This window comes from Takifugu rubripes, chromosome 8, assembly GCF_901000725.2.
Source record: "Takifugu rubripes chromosome 8, fTakRub1.2, whole genome shotgun sequence".
NCBI lineage: Eukaryota > Metazoa > Chordata > Actinopteri > Tetraodontiformes > Tetraodontidae > Takifugu > Takifugu rubripes.
Window position 1 is genome coordinate 5,663,625 of NC_042292.1, and position 17,684 is coordinate 5,681,308.

The 17,684-nt window shown below is 41.0% G+C and overlaps 1 protein-coding gene across 1 annotated transcript in view; it reads right to left on the minus strand.

Moving 5' to 3' along the window:
- The window catches only part of dmd (dystrophin), a 168,120-nt gene that overhangs the window by 122,305 nt on the left and 28,131 nt on the right, over window positions 1-17,684 (minus strand). The window lies entirely within an intron of this gene.

The following is a 17,684-nucleotide window of genomic DNA, read 5'->3' on the forward strand; positions in this document are numbered from 1 at the left end:
TTCAAAACATGGATGAATATTAATGTGTAGTAGCTAACCCTTTAATATGAGATTTCAAAAATATAAGCGTTGTCACTGTTAAAATCAATAGCTGCACATAATTACATTTACGAGTTTCCATTTATTGCCCATGTCCCGCCATCATGTCAGTGAGCGCGGTGTATCGGGAAAACCCCTCTATGCCTTTGTTTCATGTAAAGTCTTGGTTTGGCTTCGCTTCAGTGGCTGCGTAGCCCTTCCCCTTAACCTTACAGAGAATCCTGACACCTCTTTGCTTGTTGTGAACTTGCAAAACCAAGGAAAAGAGGTATGATAGGGATTCAGCCTTACTCATCTCAATCTGTGTAAACTGCAGTGCATGTGGACTGAGAGGAGTCATTCAGCACAAGTCACAATTGTCCACCAGCTACCCAACAATTTGAAAATCGTTAAGGTCATTATACTCAATGTGGAGCCCCTTGCTTTTAACTTAAAATGAACAAAACCAGATATTGACTGAAAAATGCTACATTATTTTCAATGCAGCTGTTTCTTAGCTGCCATTACTAGTTTGGCCTGAAACTGCCATTTTTAAACTACAGACCTTTCTGGCAAGGCATTAAATCGCTCATAATCTTGGCAATAAACATCCCTCAAATGGCCTGAAAAATGAGTTCTATTATGGGAAAAAGTACCCTAAGCTCAGTGTTCATACATATATTAATATAGCATTGAAATAAATGTCAACACTGGATGGTACACAGGGTTGTATAAGGTCATTTTCCATGGCCTCAGCTATGTTATAAAAGAAGAGCAGGACGAGGGCAGCATTTATGTGTCACTGGCCAAGTACTTTTAAAATGTTTTCATTTATATTTTATGGGGCATCAAATATGAAAGTAGTAGTAGTAATTATTCCTAAATTAGTAGTAGGTTCAAAATCCTCATTATGGAGGGTTTCTGAACTGTTTTTATGTGAAGGATCTTCCTGCAAGGTTTTTATCTGTTTTTAGCTAAATGAGTGAAACTAAAGGAAGGTTTGAAATGGAATTCCCATCTTGCCTGGAAGCCATTTTCAGTGAAGGACCCTTGTAGATGAGGCAGCTGTGCGGTGTGGCGTGAGACGTGCCTTTACAATCAATATGACAACCTGCTGACTTATAATAACACTTCTCCCCCACCTCGATCATTTGGCTGCAAATAGGGTCACTTCCTATTATTGCAGATAATAAATTACACTTTCTTCCAGAAAGACAACATCAGGTTAAATATTACACCAACCATGCTCACAGTTCTCTTCCAGGAAGTGTGTGAGTGTGTGTGTGCCAATACTCATGTGTATGTGTCGGTGTTGACACGAGCCAGGCATTGACTAATAGTGCTGAAAATGAAACTTCTCCATTAATTAAAAAGGTCCCACATTGAGCCGCACACAGGTGAGGTACTGGACACACACTTACATACACAGGGAGAGGAAGAGAGAGAGGAAATGAGTGAGAGAGAGAAAGACAGAGAGAGCAATAAAGAGAGCGAGAGAGAGAGAGAGAGATGGACCAGTGAGCAGTGAAGCTTGAATGAAGCAGAAGCTGTAACAAACAATCTCATATAAATCAGGTAATCCGTCTCCAATTGTGTGTTCAACATATTAGTGTGTGTGTGTGTGTGTGTGTGTGTGTGTCCAATCATGTAGGATTTATGAGTTCTATTAAAGATATCAACAATCATCCTGTTTTGGAGAAACATGGGTTGGTTTTTGAAGGGGGTGCGCTGCAGTATATACTTTTAATGAGAAATGAGAGGAATATATCAGATTTATTTTTGCTTGCTCAACAGAAGTTCATTTGCGTGCAACTGCTGGATCATCTCTTCTCAACCTCCTGTTCCTTATTGACTTGCTGGGAAAACATACAACAAATCTTTCCTGACATTGCAATTGCAGTATTTACACTTCAGTCCTGATATTTCAATACACACACACACACACACACACACACACACACGGATTCCCCAAAAGTTGGAATTTAACTATTAATGGTGATTAGATGCTGGTTCAATTTTAAGAAGCAAAACATCAATCACTTCAAATAATCTGCAATTCCCTCAGCGGGACGCCTTCCACAACTGTTGTCCTGCTTTTAAATCTGCTACTCAAGATTAACACTAAAATCCTGAGGTCCTACTTTGCATTCTCATCAAGATGATCTCATTTGGCTTCAAGCGCAGTGGGTTTTTGCTTCTTTAGCATGTATTTTGTTGGTCCTCAATGTGAGCATATTACTCTGTATTAGACCCTGTGTGCAAAGTAAACTGTGTGCTGTCAACTGAAATGAGGGAATGTGTGGAATTAGCAGGGCGGACAGGAAGACTGAGGCACGATCGATAGTCCATTTAAGCAGACCATTGTTCTGCTCCCAAAACCTGCGGTGGCTCCACACCCACCCACAAGAAAAGAAGTTATGCATGGACACACACGGATACACACTGAGACTCACGGTCTCCTCACATCATCTACATGCATCCCATGAAAGAGGTGCTTTTACTAAGTTTTAAAGCAGGTAGCACAGACAAAAGAAACAGAGGAAATCTAGTGCAGAGTGGAGAACGGGCAAAAGTAGAAATCGAAGCCCTGGGACCTACTGGACATGGTGTGAAGAGGTAAAACAAGGAAGAGACGAAAACGAAAGGACAGCAGATGTAACACCTCAAAGAGGTTTCAATATTAAATATCTCAGCTACAGTTTAAAACAAACAGACAGTTATCAGATATGAATACATCATCTGGAGCTTCAAAGACATCACTGAATCAGCAGCTACTTTGTGTTCACACGCCCGGTTTCAAAAACAAGCAAGCCTCTAAACACGAGACTGACTGCTGTGTTCAGAATCAACCCTCCACTTGATCAAACCACAGTTTCTCAAATCTGCAAGCTCAAGTCATCCGCACTCATGCTGAGCAGCATGCACCAACTGCCTTTCTTTTTTTTACGTCACAAAATGAATTACTCGCAAAACAAAGCTCCAACAAGTTGTTGACTTGTTTAAAAATCAGGTTGGAAGAGTTAGAAGTGAAGAAAATTAAAAAAACATATATATATTTCTTTTCATTTTGCAGCATTTAACTCTGGGAGGTTGAAAGGACAACAAGCCAGCAAGGAATGCACTGACAATAAAGTAAATCTTTCATGTAAATCAAAGACTTATCGAGTGGGACACTAAAGTGCTGAATGAGTGATGATCAGTACCTGGGACAGTTCCAGGATCAGCACTCTGGACAGCTCGTGCTGCAGTCGATGGACCAACAGAAATAAAGGTGATTCATTGCGTTGTTGTACCACAGCTGCGGGCGGAAAGCTCAACTGAACTGTTGGGATTAATGTTGGCTTAAAAACAACTTCATACAAATAATTTGAAAAACTGTCCCTCTACAATTCTAAAGGTTCAATTCAACACAGATCGCAAAAATGAAAGGCTGTAACGGCCTTTGTCTTTTCCTTGTGTTTCCAAGCAAAATAAAAATGAAAGGCAGAAACCAAAAACGAAAAAAGCAGCACAGAATTTCTGGAACAAAGTAAAAAGTTGGGGGGAAAAAAACCCTGAGCTTTATATTCTGATAATATTGGTTGATTATTCAAAACACACATTAACTGATGCTAGCTGTTCAACTTCAGCGTTTGACATCATTTATAGTCCTATAGTCGGGGGAGGCTTATGGGAGATGAATGCTTTCCTTTTAAATGTAATAAGTTGAGTGTATTATAGGTGGGTGGCACAGTATGGAGTGACCTTAGTGTGAAAATGAATCAGGGTCATTTGCATTAAACCTCTTTAGTGGAACACTTTATTTCCTTTTTCTCAAAGCCACAAAGAAAAATAACACAAAGCATTTGTAAGCACGTGTGAGTGTTGAATAGGCCGATAACAAAGTCTGTTGTGTTTACAAGGCTCTAAGCAGTCCCTCCTACCAGATGGACATTAAATCTTAAAGGTGGGAAAAAAGAAAACCAAAGCAATCAAACGGATGATGCGCCTGTATCAGGCAACAAAGCTGCTGCCTGGTTAATAGGTGGGAGTGAGATGTTGGATCCACAAAACGCATGTTTTCGACCCATCAGTTTCATTGCTAATGATGGAGAGTGAAACTGGAAGGCTGTTTTGATCCATCCAGGGAGCCAGCTGGAGTCTGGCAGTAGAGCGCATACAAGTACAGAGGCTTGGCAAACAGCTCCACAAAGACTGAGGAGGAAAAAACCCTGAGTTCCAACCTCCTGTAAGTACACAGACCACTGTCATCAAATATGGAGGAGGACAAGCTCAAACATACACAAGCAAGACACAATAATCTTTAAATACCCACGGCATTAGAGCCTTCCAGTAGTATTTAACTCTTCACTCATGGTTGCCAATAGAGTTCTAATATGGCAGGGACAGTTTTTGAGGTGGACTAGACATTTTAAACTGCATAAATGCATTAAGTAAATAGAATGGTTATTTTTTTATCACTGCAACAGACATTATTCATGTCTGTTCTATAGACCCTTATTTCCAAAGCGAAAAAAAGGACAAAGATAGTGCTGCTCATGAGGAGAATACAAAGACCTGGATACAATTTCAACTGCAGCCATTATATCTTAGGCATTTAGCAGATGTTGCAGTGGAGGGTCAGTGCATCAGTCACCATGACTCAAGGACTTATTTAATTAATTTACTAAAAGGTAAATTATAAGTTCGGCAGAAGGAAAAGATAAGAACTTTTGTATAACGGAAAATGTGTGCTAGAAATGAAAAAATAGAACTGTCAAAACACTGGAATCCTCCTGCTCGCTTTGCATATTTGAAGTTAAATAAACTTGTAAAGATTATTGAATTCAGCGGCTGGATGCTATGATTCAAATTATGCAGTTAAAAGACCACCTTTCTTGGTGGATGAGCCAAGATCACATTCAAATGAAATAATTAACCGAGTCTGACATTTAGATGTCACCGAAGCTTAAGCAAAACCTGTGATTATTGTCCTAAATTGAATTGGCACTACATTTGAGAGACAGACAGGTTCATGATACTGAGCCAGTCCACCACGGGAGGTAGTAAAGAATCACCACAAGTGCAAATTAGTGATCCATCTCTGTTGCTGGCATGGCCCTAAAAAAAAGAGACATGTTTGTTGCTGTTTTGGCACTTGCTGCCTAGCAACGGTCACAGCCATTAGCCATGGAAAGGAATCTGAAACCAAATCCAATCAGATCAGGTCATTACGGAGAGATGAGTTGGAGAGGAAGTGATGGAGAGAGGGAGATACTTGGCAGAAAGAGGGGGGAGAGTTGGGAACAAATAGAGAGAGGGAGAGGAAAATGTGGACAAAGAGATGGAAGAGACAAGACGATGATTTGAAAGTGAGAGACATGGATGATCAGTCAAATTCAATGTCAATTAATGCGCGCGCAACATGTAAACTGTGTTTCTCTGTGTGTGTGTGCATGCACGTGCGTGCATATGTGAGAGAGACAAAATTACTTTGGAATGTAAAGCTGATACAGATCATCTGCTGCCTGATAGGGGGGCGGGGGATGTTTGGGCCTGAGAGATGACTGAGGGAGACATTATTACCCTCTTCTCTGAAAACATGTCCAAATGCTGCCAGCCAAGGCACAAAGCCATTTTTATCTTTGTGGTGATGAATATCACGTCTTGCCAAATATCAATCACCAGCAGTTACATCTCAGAGATATTCCTGTGGAGTACATCATTCCATTAGCAGGTCTAAGTAGACATCAAATGGGGGGGGGTTGTACGCTGGACTTTGCATCTCTGTTGCCCCTGTCTATGCTGTTTACTAAAACACACATGTGAGTTGACACTGGTCATCTGGAAAATAAAATAAGCATAATTTAAATGTTAGTGTAGATGTCTGTTATGTGACAGGACAGCTGAAGATCTTGAAGCTCATATTCAATTATTTTCGGAGCTCCAGGTCAGCAGTTCGCCGACATAACCATCTCGAGGACATGGACTCATTGGTCTTTCAGTCGGATTGTTAAAAACCCTTTTCAAAAATAATTGCCGGACCAATCAGGAGCCATGCTGTGTAAGGAGCTAAATCAGGAACGGTGGCACCATAGATGTAAAGATGCACTCAGGGATTCTGTGTACGTTACACTTGTGCTAGCACAGCAGTCCATAATTGGCCCAAGGTTAGATAAGAAGCTAAATCATATAGAAAAGTTAAATGACAACTCTTCACTTTCAAGAGAAAATGATTTGTCTGAAGATGAAAACTGCAAAAAAAATATATAGGAGAATAAATAGGATGGAAAAAGGAAATAGCAGAGGAAGAAAAAAGGACATAAAATCTAAGGGAGGAATGGTCGGGAGACAGGGAGATAAATTAATAGAGAAAAGAGAAGGAATAAAAAAGACTGAGGGGGTATATCATGTTTTGGGAATTAAAAGAGGGAAATAAAAAGAGAGACTAAGCAGAAAAAGGGCTTAAGAGAGAGACAGAGTACTGTAATAAATGAATGTGGCCCAAAACATGAGAGAGATGAGGGAAGATGAATTTTCCTGGCTGGAACCCTGTTGTTCTCCACAACCACACTGAGGGATGTGTAGGAAGGTTGGTCATCTAAGTGTGTGTGTGTGTGTGTGTGTGTGTGTGTGTGTGTGTGTGTGTGTGTGTGTGTGTGTGTGTGTGTGTGCGTGTGTGTGTGTGTGTGTGTGTGAAATAAAGTATTTGTCATCTGCACCAACCGATGACAAAGTTATTTGTCTCCGTAGCTTACCTAAAGCATTACAATGAAGAAAGTCCAGTTCTGCAGCCACGGCAGGAAATTGTGTTGATAATGTGAGTTTTTACTTTTACAAGATAAAGCTCCATAGATGCAACTTTAATATTGAGAGTTTGATAAAATGGCTATTTTGGAGGAGGACAAGCACCTTTAACTCTTGTTCATACACAAGCTCAAGCCACTCAAGACCGTTTCAGCTGTCCCTGTTTCTGTGTGTGTTTGCTCCACCTGACAGCAGCTCCCACCTGTTCCAGATTAACCCAGTGTGCTCCTTTGCCAGGTAAAGATTAGCCTCACTACAGCCGCAGATTAACACAGAGAAAACACACACGAATACACACATGGACAAAGAATACGCAGGGAAAAGAAGCAAGTAAAAAAACTTTGGAAAGTGAGCAAAGCATCGCGAAAATTCAAAAACACAATTTTATGTGAACAAAACCATTTATTTCCCATAATGCATTCTGCTTCGCCACATCGCTCCATTCCAATTTATGCCCCCATAAGAGCAGACTTTCTTGTAATTAACTCTTCAGGAAAGAAGAATAATCTTTCCTGCTGCTGTCATTTATTAGACAGAAAGCCTGTAGGAGGTGTCTCCCTCTGTTGACTCACTTCAAATACCAATGAAAAGCACTGAAAAAGCACTGATGGAAAGGCCAAAGGTGGATAAACATCATCTTTATAGACATCCACAATGTAAATACATCTTTGTGAGTGCATTAATCACGTCATGCATCTTCCTCTGCAGGGCCAAGACCATTGTAACTTCAATACTTGAGTTTGATTTCTTTTTCTAGTTTAATTTCTGGTTTCTCTGTACAGTTTGTGCTCCTCTCCACAGGTTGTTTCAGTCTCTCATTTCTCTTGCTGCTCGCTTTCGGCAGGAGGCTGTTCTGTATTTTTCATATCCATGTAATTGGAAAAATGTCAAGATTGACTCTGAATGGAGATTACTGTGCAGGCAATAGCATTCAGTGTCACATCAGATAAAAAAAAAGGGGGGGATGGCATAAAATTGCACCAATTCTGTTAATAACACCACTTTCAATGTGCAAAAGAGCAGGACAAATCACATGTTTATATGAATTTGTATACATGGTGCAGAAGCATTTTCTGGCTCTCAGTCATACCCACAAAAGTGTATGCCTGATATGAATACCGACAATTTCCAGTGCACGTTCCTGTGCAGGCCTGTTAGACATGCACAAGCATTACCTGAAGCCTAACGGAGCGTGCTGGTCTAATTGAGTTTTTGTCCATTTCCACTGGCTACCAATAACTTTCAATCGACCTGGCACCACTATAGTTTTGTCTTGCCATTGGAGCTGGAGCTTTACATGTGTAAAATGCAACAAATACAGGCTGAAATATGGTTGATGCTCCTAAATAATGGATAGACAAATTGAAATAGTCATATAATAGAACTGCTCTACTCTGCATTGCACCCTTTCTCATTTAAGTCAAGTCTTCCAATTCTGGTTTCCTTGTGTGCAACAAGAGAGAGTGCAGCTTCACAAACTTTCCCATCACACAACCCACACTCAAAGCAAAAAAAACAAAAAACCTAGCTAAAACAGCAAAGCTTGAATTTACGAAAGCAAATAAATGTGCGACTTTCCACTTTAAAAGATGCAAGTGTGCTTTAAATTTGTTGCAGTAATAACCCACAATCACACTAGCTGCATTAGAAACAGATGCATAAACGTGTCCTCCAATTTGTTCTCTCTGGTTTAGAGAATGCCTCCTGCTGTTTGTTCAAATTTGAAATGTAATTTAAAATAATTACTGTCCTTGCACAGTGTTTATACAACTTTGACAGGTGCAATTTGATGTCAGTGGGTACTCGAGATCCAATTTATTTCACAGTATAGCAGCAGCTGCCAAATCACATGCAGCTGCTTCATATGGGACAAAACCTTTTTAAATCTGTTTGGTGTTTGGTGGGGTTTTTTTTTGGGGGGGGGGGGGTCTGCAGAGATGTTGAGTGAGGGGAGAAAATACCTGTCCATCATCATCAAACACTATATGATCTTCATAAAAGGTTTAGCAAAGATTTACAGTTGCAATGATGAGCCACACAGTAAATGTGCTGTGATTCCTGCAGCAACAAGGGTCATTTTAAAGGGCGCCGAGGGAGCAGCGACATGTTTATACTGTGACGTAAAAAACAAAGATGGAGCCGACTTCAATTTGGGCGGCCGATTGTTTCAGAAAGCCCTGGAGAAGAGGAATAATGACTTTGTCAAGTGATAGTGACTGGTGATAAGCCTACCAGACTCCTTTAATTCTCCGGATTCAGGGAAGAGAAAAACCTGAACATGAGTTTGGAGGAAATGTTTTCTGAGGTTTTTCCTGCTGCTATGGAAGTACTGCCGGGCTAATATATCGCCCCCACGAATGGGAGCTACAAAGCATGCGCCGTGTAAAGATGCAGGTGAAGGCAGACATTCTTCTGTCCGTTCTCCTGCATTATTTTCTTCTCTTCACCTGCTTTCAAATGTTCCTCCATCTTGAAGTTTTCCTCCATACACCTTTTCTTCTCTATCTTTCTAGCCATTCCCCAGAGAGATTAACCAAAGGACCAATTTGGTTCCTTATTTTCACTTCTAGAGTCCCTAATTGGCTTAAGGGGATCTGAAGGGATTTGGAAATGGGTGGAGCTGGAGGAAACAGACTCCGTCCATCCGCCTGGGTAAACACAAATTAAAGGAAAGAAGTTGACTTAATAAACCCTGCAATCTGAAACCACAGTATGACACCCTGTCACCCCATTACTGAATTTGTTTTCCTTTTGCTTTAGTCCATGCAAGACTTTTGTCCTCGGGGAAGTGGAAAAGAAAAAAGTTTAAGCCACTTTTATGAAATTTGCTGTTTAGGCTTTTGGCCAAGGAACAATCGATTAGATTTATGTGGCGGACTTAAATCCAAATATATTTACCGGCTCAGAAAATCAATTTGCCTTAACGTTTAAGTGGCAGCAATAAAGTCAATGTCAACCTCGGCATGAGAGTGAGGTGCTGAGGACTGATCACTGCTGCTCTGGACAGCTGTCTGCCAGGATAGCTTCCAATCCCATCAGGCTCCGCTGTAATTTCTGTTTAATAACACTAGTTAGCAAATGTCACTGTACAGTTTTTTTATTAATGAGTTCAAATGCATCACTTTTTAGTCAAAAACCCCTGAGTGTCTTATTTTAGAAGAGAAATTCATTGCGACTAATCACCGACCGACCAGCAGAGAGGCGAACTATAAATTGTTCTTTTTTACAATGATGGCATTAGAAAACATATTCGCAACAGGACATTTCTGCCAAGCGTCCTGGTTTAACTGTGCTCCTCCTCTCCACCAGAGCATGGCAACACCTGCATTCTGATCACTCGCTCGACTCTTTTAACCGCAGGGTTAGACTGTGAGCTGCTATTTGCTTAATCCCCCTTGTTAACGGTGCTGTATATTAGTCAGCTGTCTTTCCAAGTGCTAGAGCTGATCAAATTCAATGGACCATCGAGGTGACGGTGACCGTGAAGGCTGGCAGATGGTGCGACCTTCTCTTTCATGACCGTAATGCCGCCACCAATTATCGTGTCGGCCACATTAACAGCAATTATGCACACCGATATTACGTAACAGCAGTTCTAAATTATTCCAAGAAGCCTGTTGCACACACCAAAATAAACAAGGCAGAAGAATGGTGACAGGTAAATGGAACGTGCGGCTAAAAGCGCAGAAGGTGCACCTGCTTCATAAGGTCAGCAGCGCTGAAGGAGAGAGCAAGACCATCCGAAACCTCTCCGGATGGAACGGCTAACTGCTAAGTTTTTGTCATCACTTTTTACATTTCTCAGCTGTCAGGTTTTGACACAACTGTGTGAAGACAAAGTCATGAACGCAGTCATTGTTGTCTGGCCTCTTTCCAGCCCAGGCCGACCAACGTCCAAGCTCAGATCAGTTTTAAACACTGTGAAGCGACAAGCGCATCGCTCCTAATGCCATTTTATGACCTAATGAGCCACGTGAGGTGGAAAATACAGGTTGGGACAGTAGGTCAGATTGTGTTTTATGTGCAGGAGAGGAGAGTTTGTATTCTGCTACAGACCTGCAATTAACATTTGCCTGTGTATTAAACAAAACCATTCATATGAAAATGAATAGCAATTAGGAGTGGAGAGTGCATGAAAAGTAATTAGCAGAGTAGCAGTGAAGTTTAAAGCCTAAGTTCAAAGTGATGCTACTACACATTTGGTCAAGGCCAGAGAAAAATGTTTCCTGTTGATGTTGGAACGCCAAGACTTCTAAAAGTCTATATAAAATGATAGAGTAAAGTGTTGGATGCTTCCTGCTTTTCCTCCCACACGTCAGGGCCAGTCGTCTAATCAGGGACCGAGCTGACATTACCAAACACTCCTAATCACGTAATGCTGATCCTGAGTCTTGTTTAATTAAGTCACATGTTACTGCAGACCCTTGCATTAGCAGGAAAATGCATTATTGCGTTGCCATTCAGCTGTGAGAAGTGCTGCAGCTACAAATCAAACTTTCCTTCTGCCGAGCCATTCTCTCAAATGTCAAGGTGCAGCCTTTCACTGGCCTGCAGAGAAAAAAGCTGTGCTCAGAGCCTTCCCAACAGAGACTGAGGAGATGAGAGCTGAAAACTACCAAAGGTTTCTGAGTGCTATTTTAAAAGGTGAATAACAACTACGGTGCAATCAAACATACTCACAGCTTTGTGGTTAGGATGGCCTGCAGGACTCTGAAATCCGTCAAATCGAGGTCAAGTTTTATTGTAAATCTGAGTCAAAAGGCCTGTCAAAAGTCTAAATTACACCCTGTCAGATCAAAAATAACTTTAGACACTAATCATGGGCATTATAATCAAACTGGTGGTTATATAAAACGTGGACGATGTACATTATTGCTTTGGTGAGACTCTTCTTGCTTTATGGGTTACCCCAAGAAGAATTACACTGAAAGTCGTGTCAAAACTTGACTGGAGGAAAAAAAAACCAGGTCAAAATGTGTTCAGTCTGATACCAATTAGAACAGAAGGAACTGGCTGAAGTGGTTCAAAGTGATTCGGCTGGACCGGATTGAAGAGAACAGAGCAGGTCAACCATGAAAACCTACATAATGAGTCACCAAAGAGGGAGAGCATCATTAAACCACTGACCATGACACTATTGTTCCTGGGGTAATTACAGGTTCTTTGCCCCACAATGGTTTGTTACGTTCATTGGCTGGTGTTTATTTTTTTTACATGTGGGTTAACTCTTCTGCAGCATAGCATTTACCTTATGTGAACATTGATCACTGGGCATTAACTTCAACCAGCCTCGGCAGTTTTGCAAAGCTAAGGCTGATGAGATGTGCTTCTTCCTCACCGTCATCATAATGAAGACAAAAATGGAGCAATGCAGTCTTGGTGTTGTGGAATAAACAACTCATTTAACTTATAGTGCCATATATTTGCAACAGAAGAAGAAATATCTGCCTCATCCCACATTGTGTCAGAACCAACTGCTTTTAAACTCTAATGTAACTACATTTTTCCATCATGAGCCATTAGAGACAAACTCCAGGATGTAGAAGGTAAACACATTGGCTCCACGTAGAGAACCGCCACATTAACGCCAAGCAGGCTCTTTTGGAACCTTTTCTTGAACACAAGTGGGAAGGTGTCCTGTGTTCTGGCTTTCTCCTCAAGAACGAACACTTTAGATGTGCTTTTTTTATTCCCCCAGCTGGCCTTAAAAGCATGCTCATTTAAAAGCTTTATGCAAAAACAAAGTTAAAAAAAAAAAGCCACCTCAATTTTCATCTTCACTCAGTGTCCTCAAACATCTCGCCATTATTGCCGCGTCGCCTCTTCTCCCTGAGTATCTCTCCATCTGTCTCCCTTTCACTCTCAGTCTCGTGTGCATTGAAATACTGTAACAGGCCCTAAAAATATCAGCACTCCTGCTGAGGGAGGTGACGACAAACACACTGGAAGTTACTCTGACATGAAAAATTGGTACTACTTTGATTATCTACATCCTCCCTTGACAAGTCATCTATTTACATGGTGCTCTTTAAGGATTCCAAGCGCCTCTTTATTCCTTCCCTCCTTCCTAAAATCAGCCTTTCTTAAGTTAAATACTAAAAACGACAACAGTAAATGTGCCGTTTCTTGTGTATGATAAGAATAAAAACAATACATCACTTGACTTTAACCTTGGACTGTCAACATTATACGAGACAATTATGGATAACTCTTACATATTTGCGAGGCTAAATTTATCAAACATATAAATCTGCATCTACAAGTCAGATACAGCATCCAAGGCATCCACATGTTGTTGAGGATGTAAAGTACTGATATCAGCATTATGGGAAGTGAAAGGTTGTTCCCACATAGACTTTTCTTTTAAAGTTTGCTCTAGACAGAGATAATCTAACAATGAGAACATCTATCATATCTATTAACTTTGAGCCATAAGCGGTCCTGTACTTCACATATGTGTGATGCTTCACTTTAGGAGGACCTGAAATCTGCTTCACACAGACCTACAGTACACATTGCATCATCTTACGGTTAACCATGGAAAGGTGTTGTATCAGCTCACAAATCGGTTTTATCTCATAGCTCGTTGGGAACAGTAAAATACTGCACAATTCAATTAAAACTCTTTTTTTGACTGCAGCTTTTTTGGGAAAAAGATGGTGGAGATGCTGAATTTTGCAGGCAGATCATAAAAATGTGTCTGATGAGTCGGGCAGAATGTGATCAGTAATGTGGTACTACACGATTCCACAACCAATTCTGTAATTATGCAGTTGGGGAACTAATCAGGCTGATAAATAGATACAAGTCCCTTGGGGTGTCACCAAATGTTCATTTAAAAAACTTAGATCATTATCACTAGATCAAAATCAATTCAATGTGGAATCAAATCCTAATGTAGAGAATCGAACTGTGAACATTATCAAATCATACTGGCCATCCACAGGTGAGACTTCAATGTTCCTGCATAAATATCCCGACAGAAATAGGAGCTTTAACCTTTAAAGGGAGGGTGTATTGCTCCAGCAGAGTGTCAGATCCCCAAAAGCCACCCCTCTCTGCACAGTGCTGCTGCTCCTTGCACAAATCACCTTTAGTGATGACAGCAGCTGATCAATAGCCTGCTAGTCCTGTCACGCCTGTCAAGTCAATTTCCCACTAATTAATCCAGTTCGAGCACGATTCTCCCTGATGAACCATCTGAAGTTGTTTATTGGGCACTTCCTACATCGCTGCAGGACTATCAGGAAGCGAGCAGCAGGAAAACTCCCGATGACACATTTGGAGTATCCAATTTACTTTTGGGGCTTGTTTTCTTATTCCTGTCCTCAAAATGCTTTAAACGTCACATTCTTATTTCTTGGATGGAAACAGAGTTTAAGAGTCCTCCCAGAAATTTAAATCATCAGTGCTTAAATTCAGGTAACCCGACTCGCAGCACACAAACAGCTTAGGCAGAATAATTCAGAGGAAAAAAGTTCCTCTTTTCAGTCAGATAAGCACAGCTACTCTGCTCCTCCAGAACATTCCCCTTTCTTCAACCCAGTAGAGATTAATGCTCAGTCTGGACAATTTTCAGCTATATATCAAAAACCATCTGAAGGAAACATAGTAACTACATTGAAGCCCTGCAGCACATTCACAATAGGCTGTAGCTTTCACAGTAGCAGCTTGCAGGGGGTATATTCTGCTGTACTAATTAGTGCATTTACCCATGGACAAAAGCAAAGTAGCGCAAAGAAAATGCAAAGAAAATGCAATATGGGAATTTGTGTACTTATAACAACTTTGAAAGCTGCTGTTTGATTTTGCAAAACTGTTAAGGAATAGCAAGAATCAGACATTCCCCCAGAAAGACATACATGTTGTGTGTATGACATTATCAGTGTCCCTCTTTTCTCCCACTTTCTCTCCCATGTGTTTCCGTCTGCTTGTTCAAACAGAGGCAAACATACACTTGAGGGGTCGCTCCCAATGGGAAAGTAAGTGTAATTGAACACTCTTCTGTCTGTCTCTCTCTCTCACACACTCTCTCTCTCTCTCTCTCTCACTCACAAACACACACACACACACACACACACACACACACACACACACACACACACACACACACACACACAGGCACACTCTGCTGTGGCAATCTCCATTGGGTAACCTATGACTGAACTCTCTTCTGGCCCTCTCCCACCCCTGCCATGACCCTATAATGATCTTCCACACTGCATCAGGCTAACTTGTGGCAGTGCGCACGCGCGCGCGCGCACACACACACACACACGCAGACAATGTCTCTGAATTCTGACACCAGGTATATGTAATGATCTGCAGGAACTCCAGGCTATGAATCTTTTAACAATCCACTCTTCCACACAATCTCAATGGAGTACAGGGAGTGCGTGCATGTGCATGCGTTTTGCTTATAATAACTGTATGCATCATTTTATTCCTTCTTATATGTACTCTTTGCATCTTCACATTTATTGCCATCAAAGGAATGTGGCTGTGCATTGAAATATTCTTCTAAATTCACATGTATCATTGGTGAATCAGGTTTTTTAACCGCAGTACAACAAGGGAGCAGTAAATTTATGCCACTGCGTATCAAGAGTTAATTACAAGGTCTCTAAAGAAAAGATTCAGTAAAATATCTTTGTGACTGGATATTGTGATTCCCTTGTGTGCACAGGTTGTGTATCGAGTAGTCAAAAGAGTCAAAACTAAGAATCTAGGCCTGATTTGCTAGAGGTTTTTTGTGTACAAAATTGTGCAAATTTGGCATCACCTGCCAAAAAATGTGCAAGCAAGCTGCTAAACTCTTTGAAGTGAGCAAAACAACACGCGCTGTCCATTTAGCACCTCGGCCTTAATAAGGAATATGAGGCTTTTCTGCCCAGGCCAGCCAAATACTGAGAAGAGAAAATTAGATTAGAACTAGTAGCACATGCGGTAGCATTTACTACCCTGGTGGTATTTGTGGAGGCTGTGATTGCGTCTAAATGCAGTAGGTTGGAAGCTGCTGTCAGCTTCATCAGGAGGAGACACAGGAACAATGAACCGAGATGCAGAGAGCAGATTTTTTCATTTGCATCAGAATATTTGGAGTTACTTTCTGTGATTCTAGAGAAGTCCTTCACAAATTACACGCTGGGTATCGTCAGAAGCATCCTCGGAGACAACACTTCAAAGAGTGTCTAACGACATCATCATGGCCTCCAACTTGGAAAAATAATGTCCTAGTGTAACTTTAACACAGTTGATCAACACATCCTGTGAGCACCCTCGTCTGGTTTGCCTGTTACCCTGCTGGTTGGAGTTTCTCTGTAGCAGCGGGTCCTTTTAGAACTGATTCGTTCCCACTTACTTGTGGGGTACCTCAAGGTTCAGAGTTGGGCCTCAGTTGGTTTACTTTGTATAGGCTTCCTCTTGGCAACATTATAAGTAGGTTTGATGGTGTTTATATATATAAAAATGATGAGGATATTCAGCTGTATCTTTCTTTCAACTCCGAAAACACTACCTGCCTGAATGTATCACGGAGTTATCATCCACACCTTTGTCATCATGGTACCATTGTGATTCTTGTTTTCATTGCAAAACTTGTAATTGTGGACTGCTCTCCCACAGGACTTAGAACCTCAGCTTCAATCGAGAAGCACTTTACATCCCACCTTTTTAGGCTGTCTTCAATACTATAGTCCCGCAACAGCTGCTGCTCTTCATGTTTGTCCCATGGTATGTATTACTGTATACATTATTGCTTTGTATTTTAATATTGTACCGTTGTGAGATTTCTTTGTAAAGAGTGCTATAGACTGTATATAAATGTTACTTAGTTACTGCATGTCAGTTTATCTACACAAATGTAGTTTATAATGGACTGTGCACTTTATATATTGTATGTACTGTACATAGAGGCATTAAAGCTAGACTGAGGTGCTCCCTGCACATTTTCTTTAACAGACAGGGTCATATTGCCAGTACTGCCAGACAAATGAGTACCAAGTGCATCAAACATGTAATTCTCCAGTAGCTACTATGCTCAGGCTGAGAACATAAAGACCATGACAACACACACTTTGTCTGCAGCAAGATGATTTTATCTCCAGCACGAAGCTTCTCATTTGTTTCCCTATCCCTCTTTTTTCTTACCATTCCTTCCTCTGTGCAAATGACTGTAATCAGGGATATTGACAGGCTGATTTATAGCTTTGATAATGTGTAAAATCAACCACAGGACAAAAAGGGAGGACAAACAGAGATTCCTGTCATCTACCCCCTCCTAGCCTTTATCTGACAGTGTGATCGGTCTATTGCAGGAAGGGCACCAACACTCAAAGGATAGGAAATGAAGATGTGGTTCAGCCTATCAGCTCCTCCAGGGACAGAGGGAAAAGGAAGAGGGTGTGTGATGCCAAACATGTTTTATAGCAAAGATAATACATTGAAGTACACACTTCCTCTCCCTTAAGTGGGCACCTATCCCCTACTTTTGACTCTTAGGCAATACTACTGCTTATTCCTGCCATATGGATAAATAAACTCTCAAGCGAGAGTTCATGAGAATGACTTGGATTGAGGGAGACATAGAAAATGACAGGATTTTAGATTTTAATCTTTATAAACAGAAATGAAAGACAGGAAGAAAGGACTGTCCAAGCGCCACCGTTTGAACCGCCAAGTGTATCACTCTACCAGTAGCATAGACATGTGACCAGAGTGTGTTTCTTTATACACTGTTTTTACCCTAATCCGTCTTTCAAAACATCTTTTTTTGCTTTCTTTAACCAAACTGCCAATTCTGCTGCTTCCCTTCACTCCCCCACAGCTTTGCAGTAAGTTTCATCTCCACACTTTAACCATTTTGATTCACTGGGAATGCT